At 39.7% G+C, this 13583-nt stretch overlaps 1 pseudogene; it reads left to right on the top strand.

The window, feature by feature from the left end:
- Window positions 1-10603: 10603 nt before the first annotated feature.
- Window positions 10604-11955, top strand: LOC114221510 (serine/arginine-rich splicing factor 10 pseudogene; annotated as a pseudogene).
- The last annotated feature ends 1628 nt before the right edge of the window (window positions 11956-13583 follow it).

Raw genomic sequence — 13583 nt, 5'->3', positions numbered from 1 at the left:
AAGCAGAGAGGAAAGGAGTGTTGACTGTGGGTCAGGCTAAGCAGGTCTAGAATGGAAGAAGAAGATAGACCAAAAAACTGGGCATTGCGGAAGGAAGACCTTCAGATCAGAGACCCACAGTGTCTTTATGTATCTTTGTAGCTCATGCTCCTCATAGTGCTCCACAAGGGCAAAGAACAAGGCACTAGGAAATCTGATATCATCTCCTGTCTTAAATCTTCTCACCTTCCCCAATCTCAGCTGTATAAAGTAACCACGCTCCTTCATGTGGTTCACTGGCAGGCCTCACTCCGTTGCCTTCCCTACAAGTTACAGTAACACCAAAGTGCTGGTCGCCCCACAAACATATGGCACACATTCTGTTGTTCACCTGCATGACTTGATCACATCATGTTGAGACAATTTCCTTCTACTCCCTCCCCTCCAATGCATGTTTTCCTGGCCAACCCTTAGCTATTGGTAAGACTCAGCCTGGGTGTCTCTTCTATCAGGAAGCCTTCGCATTCATCCTCTCCCCTATTCCCAGTGAGTTGTGTCTTCTTTCACGCGAGCAGATGACCTTGGGTTTATGGTCACACTTTCCACATGGTTTGGTAATCCAGTTTCTGTGTCTGTCTCTCTGCTACACTGGGAGTCCCGCAAGTATGCTATATGTATTCATTGCTTGGTTTCTTCTCTGTCCACCTTTAGAGAATATAAGCTCCACAGAGGAGGTGATTTTGGCAATTGTCTTCACTCCTGAAAATCCAGTGCCAAGAGGAGGGCTGGACACATAGTAGATGCCTGAAAAATATTTGTTGAATGAATGTATGAATTGAAAAAAATAACAAGGAAAAGCCTGTATTAGAGCCCTGGCACATACTAAACTCTTCAAGCAGAGGAGTAAACTCAGGCTTTTTATACAGACCTCTGCACCCATGCCTATTTGTTTAATGACTGGAGCCAGCCATCTTCCATATGCTAACCCAGCAGGCTGCAATACTGTAAAACAAAGACCACCAAGTCTGAGCGTCTTGTAAAAAAACCTATGAGTCAGTCAAACCTTAAAACCATATTCAGGAGCTCCTGGTAGTACATGTGAAGTCTAATAAAAAGGAAAAAACTGGAAATCTTTTCTCACAAGACTTGATGTATTCATATTTTATACAAACAGATTGTTTTATAGAAAAAAAATCAGAGGTTATACTTTCTATCCATTGTTTAAAAAATTATGTAAGTCCTAGAATGCAAATAGTCCATTTCTGTCTAAAAAGTATAAAAAGAAGTATCTGTCTAAAGTATAACATCTAGTCCTGATGTCTGAGAGTACTTTCCTAAATTTTTGATGCCTAAACGTTCCCTGCTTATAAAAGAGTCATACATTCAGTAGTTTGGGGGGACCCTCTCACAAAGGAGAGCATTCTCTAGCTCTTCTGAGAAGCTACCTATTGTCAAAGTGCGTCACCGTATATGCCATAAATGGACCTCAGTAAAAATCAAGAATGGGAATCTATAACTGTCTGGAAAAGTGACTGTCAAGATGATCATTTTGCAGAACTAGCTAGGAATGAAAAGTGAAAATAAGATTAGCAATGGATATCTGGAAATTGGAATTAATTTAAAGGAAGATCCATTGCTCCATACATTGTTTTTCATGAGACCTCACCCATGTGTGTTCTTTGCAGAGTGTGCTCTAGGACCAACCACGGTCATAGTTTTCACTATAAAATCAATGACTTTTGCCACTGGGGAAGGTAAGACCCCTCAAGTTTATATTCCTCATGTTGTCCAGATCACCTTCCTTAGGATGTGCTTGTACTGGTAGTCATCCAATGTTAATGACTCAATATTTGTATTAAAAGAAAGTGTCAGAACATGAAAAACTGCCCAACATCGCTTGGCATCAGGGAAATACAAATCAAAACCTCAATGACATATCACCTCACACCAGTCAGAATGGCTAAAATTAACAAGTCAGGAAATGACAGACGTTGGCGGGGATGTGGAGAAAGGGGAACCCTCCTACACTGTTGGTGGGAATGCAAGCTGGTGCAGCCACTCTGGAAAACAGTATGGAGGTTCCTCAAAAAATTCAAAATAGAGCTACCCTATGACCCAGCAATCACACTACTGGGTATTTACCCCAAAGATACAAATGTAGTGATCCAAAGGGGTACGTGCATCCCAATGTTTATAGCAGCAATGTCCACAATAGCCAAACTGTGGGAAGAGCCAAGATGTCCATCGACAGATGAATGGATAAAGAAGGTGTGGTGTATATACACAATAGAATATTATGCAGCCATCAAAAAAACACAAAATCTTGCCATTTATAACAACATGGATAGAACTAGAGGGTATTAGGCTAAGCAAAATAAGTCAATCAGAGAAAGACAAGTATATGATCTCACTGATATGAGGAATTCTTAATCTCAGGAAACAAACTGAGAATTGCTGTAGTGGTTGGGGGTGGGAGGGATGGGGTGGCTGGGTGATAGACATTAGTGAGGGTATGTGCTATGGTGAGCACTGTGAATTGTGTAAGACGGATGAATCACAGACATGTACCTCTGAAACAAATAATACATTATATATTTAAAAAAAAGATAGTAGGAAGGGAAAAATGAAGGAGGGGTTATTGGAGGGGGAGACGAACCATGAGAGACTATGGACTCTGAGAAACAAACTGAGGGTTTTAGAGGGGAGGGGGTGGGGGGATGGATGAGCCTGGTGATGGGTAATAAGGAGAGCACATATTGCATGGAGCACTGGGTATTATATGCCAACAATGAATCATGGAACACTACATCAGAAACTAATGATGTAGAAGGAGGAGCAAGATGGCAGAGGAGTAGGAGAGCTAAATTTCGTCTGGTCCCAGGAATTCAGCTAGATAGGGGTCAAACCATTCTGAACACCTACGAACTCAACAGGAGATCAAAGAAAAGAACAGCAGCAACTCTTTGAACAGAAAAGCGACCACTTTCTGGAAGGTAGGACATGCAGAGAAGTGAATCCAAGGCGATATTCGGGAGGATAGACGGCGGGGGAGGGGGGCTCCGTCGGCCGCTACCGGCAAGTGATAGAGCCACAGAGCACAAAATCGGAACTTTTAAAGAAGTCAGCTACGCTGAGGGATGTCGCTCCAGTGGCTAAGTGGGGGGTGGTACCCTCGTGGGACAGTGTGGTCTCAGGACCCTCGGGGTCACAGAAAGACCAGGGGTGCCCGAGTGCGGCAGAGCTCCCGGGTATCAGAGCAGGGAAGCCGGCTACAGAGATGGAGCCAAGGCGCGGGCTCTCAGCTCGGGGTTGCCATAAACTGTGATCCGCGGCCCAGTCGGGCCACTGCTCCTCCAGCAGGGACCCAACAAGTGGCAGATCCGGGGAGACTCCCCTTCCTCCCCTGGGAGGAGCGGCGTGGGAGCACACCGCAGGGATCTGCTGGGTTTGGAGACTCCACACGGGGTCGGGTGCCAGACATAGAAATGCTCGATCACAGGCCAGGTGAGCACGGAGTGCGGCCGGAGACCAGGGAGATGGGAGTGACTGGCTTCTTTTCTCTGGGGGCGCAATGAGGAGAGGGGCCCCGAGTTCTTGGCTCCTCCGGGGCGGAGATTCTGAGGCCGCCATTTTCACCCTCATCCTCCAAAGCTGTACGGAAAGCTTGCAGGGAACAAAAGGTCCCGAGAGCAAACCCAAGCAGATTACTTAGCCTGGACCGACAAGAGCGGGGCAATTCCATCTCTGGCAAAGGCATTTGGGAACCACGGCAACAGGCCCTCCCCCAGAAGATCAGCAAGAACAGCCAGCCAAGAACAAGTTTACCCATCAATGAGAATGGCAGAACTCCAGCGCTAGGGGAATGCTGCATATAGAATTCATGGCTTTTTTCCCCTGACTCTTTAGTCTTTCAAAATTAATTTTTTTTTAATTTTTCTTTTTCCCTTTTTCATCCAACATCTTGTCAATCCCTTTTTTAAAAAATCTTTCTTATTTTTCATTTTTAGACTCATATTCTATCCCTTCATTGTAGTTAACCTTATTTTTGGTATATATATATATCGTTCTCTCTTTAAAATTTTGGGATACAGTTTCTTCTAACAGACCAAAATATACCCTAAATCTCTAGTGTGTGGCTTTGTTCTAGTCTCCTGCCTGATCACATTCTCTCCCTTTTTTTTTTTAAATTTCTTTCTTTTTCAACCAACTTCTTATCAATTCCTTTTATAAAATCTTTTATAATGTTCTTCTACAGTCATATTCTATCCCTTCATTGTATTTACCTTATTTTTGTACATATATGTTTTTTTTCTTTAAAATTTTGTTAGGCAGTTTCTTCTAACAAACGAAAATACGCCCAAAATCTAATGTGTGGCACTGATCTATTCATCAGGCTGATCATATTTGATCATATTCTTTTTTTTTCTTTCTTTCCCCCTGGTTTCAGGTCTCTTCTGATTTCTTTAGTGTATATTTTCCTGGAGTCATTGTTACCCTGTTAGCATTTAGTTCTCTCATTCATCTGTCTCCTATGGAAAAAATGACAAGATGGAAAAACTCACCTCAAAAAAAGAAAAAAAAAATAAGAGGCAGTACCAACTGCCAGGGACCTAATCAATATGGACATTGGTAAGATGTTGGAACTAGAGTTCAGAATGATGATTACAAAGATACTAGCTGGGCTTGAAAAAAGCATGGAAGATACTAGAGAAACCCATTCTGGAGAAATGAGAGAACTAAAATCTAAACAAGTCGAAATTAGAAAGGCTATTAATGAGGTGCAATAAAAAATGGAGGCTATAACTGCTAGGATAAATGAGGGAGAAGAGAGAATTAGTGATATAGAAGATCAAATGATGGAGAATAAACAAGCTGAGAAAAAGAGATAAACAACTACTGGATCACGAGGGCAGAATTCGAGAGATAGTGATACCATAAGATGAAACAATATTAGAATAATTGGGATCCCAGAAGAAGAAGAAAGAGAGAGAGGGGCAGAAGGTATATTGGAGCAAATCATAGCAGAGAACTTCCCTAATGTGGGGAAGGAAACAGGCATCAAAATCCAGGAGGCACAGAGAACCCCCCTCAAAATCAATAAAAATAGGTCAACATCCTGACATCTAATAGTAAAACTTACAAGTCTCAGAAACAAAGAGAAAATCCTGAAAGCAGCTCAGGACAAGAGGTCTGTAACCTACAATGGTAGAAACATTAGATTGGCAACAGACTTATCCACAGAGACCTGGCAGGCCAGAAAGGCCTGGCATGATATATTAAAAGCACCAAATGAGAAAAATATGCAGCCAAGAATACTATATCCAGCTAGGCTGTCATTGAAAATAGAAGGAGAGATCAAAAGCTTCCAGGACAAACAAAAACTAAAAGAATTTGCAAACACAAAACGAGCCCTACAAGAAATATTGAAAGAGGTCCTCTAAGCAAAGAGAGAGCCTAAGAGTAACATAGACCAGAAAGGAACAGAGACACCATACAGTAACAATCACCTTACAGGCAATACAATGGCACTAAATTTCTATCTATCAATAGTTACCCTGAACGTAAATGAGCTAAATACCCCAATCAAAAGACACAGGCTATCAGATTGGATAAAAAAACAAGACCCATCAATATGCTGTCTGCAAGAGACTCATTTTAGACGCAAAGACACCTCCACATTGAAAGTGAGGAGGTGGAAAACCATTTATCATGCTAATGGACACCAAAAGAAAGCTGGGGTGGCAATTCTTATATCAGACAAATTAGATTTTAAATCAAAGACTACAATAAGAGATAAGGAAGGACACAATACCATACTTGAAGGGTCTGTCCAACAAGAGGATCTAACAATTGTAAATATATGCCCCTAACATGGGAGCAGCCAATTATATAAGGCAATTAATAACAAAAGCAAAGAAACACATTGACAACAATACAATAATAGTGGGGGACTTTAACACCCCCTGACTGAAATGGACAGATCATCTAAGCAAAAGATCAACAAGGAAATAAAGACTTTAAATGACACACTGGACCAAATGGACTTCACAGACATATTCAGAACATTCCATCCCAAAGCAATGGAATACTTTCTTCTCTAGTGCCCATGGAACATTCTCCAGAATAGATCACATCCTAGGTCACAAATCAGGTCTCAACCGATACCAAAAGATTGGGATTGTTCCCTGCATATTTTCAGACCACAATGCTTTGAAACTAGAACTCAATCACAAGAGGAAAGTCAGAAAGAACTCAAATATATGGAGGCTAAAGAGCATCCTACTCAAGAATGAATGGGTCCACCAGGAAATTAAAGAAGAATTAAAAAATTCATGGAAACCAATGAAAATAAAAACACAACTGTTCAAAATCTTTGGGACATAGCAAAGGCAGTCCTAAGAGGAAAGTATAGAGCAATACAAGCCATTCTCAAGAAACAAGAAAGGTCTCAAATACACAACCTAACTCTACACCTAAAGGAGCTAGAGAAAAACAGCAAATAAAGCCTAAACCCAGCAGGAGAAGAGAAATAATAAAGATCAGAGCAGAAATCAATGAAATAGAAACCAAAAGAACAGAAGAACAGATCAACGAAACTAGGAGCTGGTTCTTCGAAAGAATTAACAAGATTGATAAACCCCTGGCCAGACTTATCCAAAAGAAAAGAGAAATGACCCAAATCAACAAAATCATGAATGAAAGAGGAGAGATCACAACCAACACCAAAGACATACAAACAATTATAAGAACATATTATGAGCAACTCTATGCCAGCAAATTAGATAACCTGGAAGAAATGGATGCATTCCTAGACATGTATCAACTACCAAAAGTGAACCAGGAAGAAATAGAAAACCTGAACAGACCTATAACCACTAAGGAAATTGAAGCAGTCATCAAAAATCTCGCAACAAACAAGAACCCAGGGCCAGATGGCTTCCCAGGGGAATTCTACCAAACATTTTAAGAAGAATTAATACCTATTCTTCTGAAACAGTTCCAAAAAATAGAAATGGAAGGAAACCTTCCAAACTCGTTTTATGAGGCCAGCATTACCTTTTTCCCAAAATCAGACAAAGACCCCATCAAAAAGGAGAATTACAGACCAATATCCCTGAAGAACATGGATGCAAAAATTCACACGAAAATCCTAGCCAATAGGCTCCAACAGTACATTAAAAGGATTATTCACCAAGACCAAGTGGAATTTATCCCTGGGCTGCAAGGTTGGTTCAACATCCACAAATCAATCAATGTGATACAATACATTAATAAAAGAAAGAACAAGAACCATATGATCCTCTCAATAGATGCAGAAAAAGCATTTGACAAAGTACAGCATCCTTTCTTGATTAAAACTCTTCAGAGTATAGGGATAGAGGATACATACCTCAATATTATAAAAACCATCTATGAAAAGCCCACAGCGAATATCATTCTCAATGGGGAAAAACTGAGAGCTTTCCCCCTAAGGTCAGGAATGCGGCAGGAATGTCCACCATCACCACTGCTATTCAGCATGGTATTAGAAGTCCTAGCCACATCAATCAGACAACAAAAAGAAATCAAAGGCATCCAAATTGGCAAAGAAGTCAAACGCTCACTCTTTGCAGTTGATACGATACTTTATGTGGAAAACCCAAAAGACTCCACCTCAAAACTGCTATAACTCATACAGGAATTCAGTCAAGTGGCAGGATATAAAAGCAATGCACAGAAATCAGTGGCATTCCTATACACCAACAACAAGACAGAAGAGAGAGAAATTAAGGAGTCGATCCCATTTACAATTGCACCCAAAACCATAAGATACCTAGGAATAAATCTAACCAAATAGGCAAAGGATCTCTACTCAGAAAACCATAAAATACTCATGAAAGAATTGAGGAAGACACAAAGAAATGGAAAAACGTTCCATGCTCATGGATTAGAAGAACAAATATTGTGAAGATGCCAATGCTACCTGGAGCAATCTACACATTCAATGCAATCCCCATCAAAATACCATCCACTTTTTTCAAAGAAATGGAACAAACAATCCTCAAATTTGTATGGAACCAGAAAAGACCCCGAATAGCCAGAGGAATGTTGAAAAAGAAAAGCAAAGCTGGCAGCATCACAGTTCCGGACATCAAGCTCTATTACAAAGCTGTCATCATCAAAACAGTATGGTACTTGCACAAAAACAGACACATAGATCAGTGGAACAGAATAGAGAGCCCAGAAATGGACCCTCAACTCTATGGCCAACTCATCTTCGACAAAGCAGGAAAGAATGTCCAATGGAATAAAGACAGTCTCTTCAACAAATGGTGTTGGGAAAATTGGATAGCCACATGTAGAAGAATGAAACTGGACCATTTCCTTACACCACACATAAAAGTAGACTCAAAATGGCTGAAAGACCTAAATGTGAGACAGGAGTCCTTCAAAATTCTATAGGAGAACACAGGCAGCAACCTCTTCGACCTCAGCCACAGCAACTTCTTCCTAGAAACATCGCCAAAGGCAAGGGAAGCAAGGGCAAAAATGAACTATTGGGACTTCATCAAGATAAAAAGCTTTTGCACAGCAAAGGAAACAGTCAACAAAACCCAAAGACAACTGACAGAATGGGAGAAAATATTTGCAAATGACATATCAGATGTCATTTGTCAAAGGGCTTGTATCCAAAATCTATAAAGAACTTATCAAACTCAACACCCAAAGAACAAATGATCCAATCAAGAAATGGGCAGAAGACATGAACAGACATTTTTCCAAAGAAGACATCCAAATGGCCAACAGACACATGAAAAAGTGCTCCACATCGCTTGGCATCAGGGAAATCCAAATCAAAACCTCAATGAGCTACCACCTCACACCAGTCAAAATGGCTAAAATTAACAAGTCAGGAAATGACGGATGTTGGTGAGGATGTGGAGTAAGGGGAGCCCTCCTACACTGTTGGTGGGAATGCAAGCTGGAGCAATCACTCTGGAAAACAGTATGGAGGTTCCTCAAAAAGTTGAAAATAGAGCTACCCTATGATCTAGCAGTTGTACTACTGGGTATTTACCCCAATGGTACAAATGTAGTGATCCGAAGGGGTATGTGCATCCCAATGTTTATAGCAGCAATGTCCACAATAGCCAAACTGTGGAAAGAGCCTAGATGTCCATCAACAGATGAATGGATAAAGAAGGTGTGGTATATATACACAATGGAATATTATGCAGCCATCAAAAAAACCCTGAAATCTTGCCATTTGCAATGATGTGGATGGAACTAGAGGGTATTAGGCTAAGCGAAATAAGTCAATCAGAGAAAGACATGTACCATATGATCTCACTGATATGAGGAGTTCTTAATCTCAGGAAACAAACTGAGAGTTGCTGGAGTGGTGGGGCTGTGGGAGGGATGGGGTGGCTGGGTGATAGACATTAGTGAGGGTATGTGCTATGGTGAGCACTGTGAATTGTGTAAGATGGATGAATCACAGACATGTACCTCTGAAACAAATAATACATTATATGTTTAAAAAAAAAGATAGTAGGAAGGGAAAAATGAAGGAGGGGATATTGGAGGGGGAGACGAACCATGAGTGACTAGGGACTCTGAGAAACAAACTGAGGGTTCTGGGGGGTGGGAATGAGTTAGCCTGGTGATGGGTATTAAGGAGGGCATGTATTCAATGGAGCACTGTGTGTTAATATGCAACAATGAATCATGGAACACTACATCAAAAGCTAATGATGTATGGTGATTAACATAACATAATAAAATAAAATTTAAAAAAAGAAAAAAATCTAATGATATAATGTATGTTGCCTAACATAACATAATAAAATAAAATAAAAGTGTCAGAAATCACATAGTACCAGTGGTGTACGATGTGGAAGATATCCATCAAACAAGTTCACTATACAGCACTGCTGTATAGTGCATATATGAAGGAAGTACTTGATGACCTTTGGTTATTGTAATACAGAAAACTCGTAACAGAAGAGATCTTTAAATTAATTGGGGGACGCCTGGGTGGCTCAGTCAGTTAAGGGTCTGCCTTCAGCTCAGGTCATGATCCCAGGGTCCTGGGATCGAGTCCCACATCCAGCTCCCTGCTCAATGGGAGACCTGCTGCCCCCTCTGCCTGCTGCTCCCCCTGCTTGTGCTCTCTCTCTCTGTCTCTCTCTGATAAATAAATAAAATCTTTATAAATGAATGAATGAATGAATAAATAAATAAATAAATAATTTTGGAGCCATTATATAGCCTGGAGATACGTTGTGCTTAATTCTGACAGAGGCCCAGATTCTTACAAGATTAGAAGAGTAGCCCCCAAAGGCAAATCCACACACTTGCTTGGTTTTCAGAGATTAATTAGCCGTCTACCATAGGGCCTCCTGATTGCAATTTTACGTTTAAGGAAATAGTGAAAATTATATTATGATCAACTTGCAGTTACTGAGTGTACACATTGCTAGCATGTTCTGTCAAGAAGTGGGCAGTGAATATAAGACCCTGATTTTCTCCACTGACAAATGCAGAGGGAAATGTGCTCCTGTCCCTCCATGACATTGATAATGCCAATAAAAATCATTTCTATAACCGGATCCGCGGACGGTTTACTGAGCGAGTTAGTACCTCTGCCGAGACTCAGGTTGCCGTCATGTCCCGATACCTGCGCCCCCCGAACACGTCTCTGTTCGTAAGGAACGTGGCGGACGACACCAGGTCCGAAGATTTACGAAGAGAATTTGGTCATTATGGTCCCATAGTTGATGTGTATGTTCCACTTGATTTCTACACGCGCCGTCCAAGAGGATTTGCTTATGTTCAATTTGAGGATGTCCATGATGCCGAAGACGCTTTACATAATTTGGACAGAAAGTGGATTTGTGGACGCCAAATTGAAATACAGTTTGCACAGGGGGATCGAAAGACTCCAAATCAAATGAAAGCCAAGGAAGGGAGGAATGTATACAGCTCTTCACGCTATGATGATTATGACAGATACAGACGTTCTAGAAGCCGGAGTTATGAAAGAAGAAGATCAAGAAGCCGGTCCTTTGATTACAACTATAGAAGATCTTATAGTCCTAGAAACAGTAGACCGGCTGGAAGACCACGGCGTAGCAGAAGCCATTCCGACAATGATAGACCAAACTGCAGCTGGAATACCCAGTACAGGTCTGCTTACTACACTTCAAGAAAGATCTGAGAAAGCGGAAAAAGAACCAAAGAAGGGCAGTTCAAGCGACCAAAGGGTGGGTGGAAGGTGCTGCAGTATGAATACTGTACGAATATTTTGACTCTGGTCTGAAAAGATAAAAGAATGTTATCGAAACTACATGGAATAATTGAAGTCCCTTCAAGTTTGAAAGTAAGCATTTTAGGACAAATAAAAGGAAATTCAACTTTGTACTTGTGGAAACTAATCCCTAAATCTGAATAGGTTTATATTGATTCATGGGTAACAGGTCCATAATAAATGAATGGAAACTAGGATGTCTGAATATCAAGGAAGACAGCCATAGTCTCTTACAGTGCCTCTATTGGTCTGTCTCAAACTGAATTGGGTGAGAAAAGGTATGGTCCAATATAAACTTTTTCTTGGTTATCTCTTAAAATCAGTTCCATTTTTGCTATTGGCAAATCTTGCCTTTGTTTATTCCAGTGCCAGTGTTTTTCTGCTTAATGATTTGCTTTGTTGGCATCTGAGTTTATTTACTTGTATGCCATGTGCAGTTTACATCTTCCTTATGTTCTCTTTCCCAGGTAAATTCCAATTATAATACTTGACATCTAGCTAAGAGGGTCCATCTTGTCTCACCTCTGTCCTAAGTCAGTATATTCAACAAACATTTATTTACTGAGCCCTTACTGTGGGCAAAAATTGTACTGGGTAATTGGGGAGAAAATTCACTTATTTAATAAATGTCTACTGAGCACAATCTAGTGAATCATTACAGTATGGCCTCATTGTTTTGAGGTGTATTCATAACTCTTTTACACCATTCATATCTTAATGTAATTATAAAACCCAGAATACTATCAAAGATAATTTTGTGATTATCTGCCATTTAAAAGTATCCAGTATTTCTGTTTGCATCCCATTAATACAAATAATGAAAAAATGTTTTAATCTGTAATAAACTGATTTATTGTGCAGTGACTGTAATATACTAGAGTTATATTAAATTGTTAACTCTGCCTCCTCAAACACATATTAGGAAATAATCCCCAAAATAAGTATTTAACTTTGCATTAGATATAAAGGAGACTCTGGGTGCTATAATTAGATTATTTTGAGGCAGACAGAGAGCTGTTATCCCAACTGATTTAGTATGTTCTGTAATTGAGAAAATGTTCACCAGATTATACTTTTTAGTGATTTACATGTACATTTTATAGGGGACATGTTCTGTGTATAGTGAATAAATAACTTTTATAGTATCACAAAAATGTTTTGGATTCCTTAGTTCCTTATTAGGATATGAAGTTTATTATATGTTGACTCTTCCATCACTCACATTTGATTTTTGTCCTATTTCTGCCACACATTTTAAGCTTTTTGTGTAAAGTTATTCATCTAAAAATACAGAAGTGTTTAAGCCTTTATAAAAAAATGTTGAAAATATTGCAGAATACACATAACTATGGGAGATACGAAATGGAGGCATTTTTACCCCCGTTTGATTAAAAAAATTTTTTCAAACCTGCCTAAGATCAACAGCAAATAAGTGGCAGATCCAGGTTAGAGTTCATGGTTTTTTCATTTGGTGGTTCCTTTTTACTGTTTTGTGCCTTTTTTTTTAATCAAATGGGAAATTTTTTTATAACAGAAGTAATATAATGGACAATTCACGACGAAGGAAGATTTAATAGACTTAAGAAAAACTTAATACCAGAAAGTATTTTGTTTGTAATCTTTCTGGATGAAAAAGAGTTTAAATAGAAATCAAGATCTCACAGCTATTGCGACTCAGTCTCTCCATCCTGGCTTTCCAAATTTCAATCTCCTTGTATTGCGTTTTGGCCATATTCTTGTTTACAAAATCCTGAGATACTTTGAAAAAGGGAGGCTATGACTTAAGACAGTACAGTGATAGCTGAGGAATAATCTTAACAGCATTTCTACCAGAAGGTCAGAGCTTTTTAGGAGTAAACGTTTTCATTGATAAATGAAGTAAGCAGCCTATTTTCATTCAACTATTGACATCTATAAGATGGAGGTAGTTGCTAGAGAAAAGTTTCCTTCTCTTGGGTTTTTTTCCTCTGCCCCTCTCCTCCAACAGTGTTGGTTATGTTTATTGCATTTGTGTTTCTATGTATCCCTAACAGTTGTTTCACCCTATTGGAAGTCGGGACTCTTTTATTTGGAATAAAAAGCAAGGCATGTAAAAAAAAAAAAATCATTTCTATCATTTCAAATATGTGGGGCATCTCAGTAATACCCTCAATTATCTTGACAAGCTTGAATTTATCACCGCAGGGATGAACCATTGCCAGTTTTCAATGGTGAAGATAAGGTGTGAGGATTAAAACAAATCAAAACAAGCTGTAGTCCAAATGCCTTGGTCACTAGGAATTGGACTCATTCCCAATATTTGAAGATTCTCTTT

The sequence above is a fragment of the Eumetopias jubatus genome, unplaced genomic scaffold, assembly GCF_037043125.1.
Source record: "Eumetopias jubatus isolate StellerSeaLion01/CBP00866 unplaced genomic scaffold, mEumJub1_p1.0 scaffold_13, whole genome shotgun sequence".
Taxonomy (NCBI): Eukaryota; Metazoa; Chordata; class Mammalia; order Carnivora; family Otariidae; genus Eumetopias; species Eumetopias jubatus.
The sequence above is the reverse complement of the archived record's forward strand: the minus strand, read 5'-3'. Positions and strand labels throughout refer to the sequence as shown.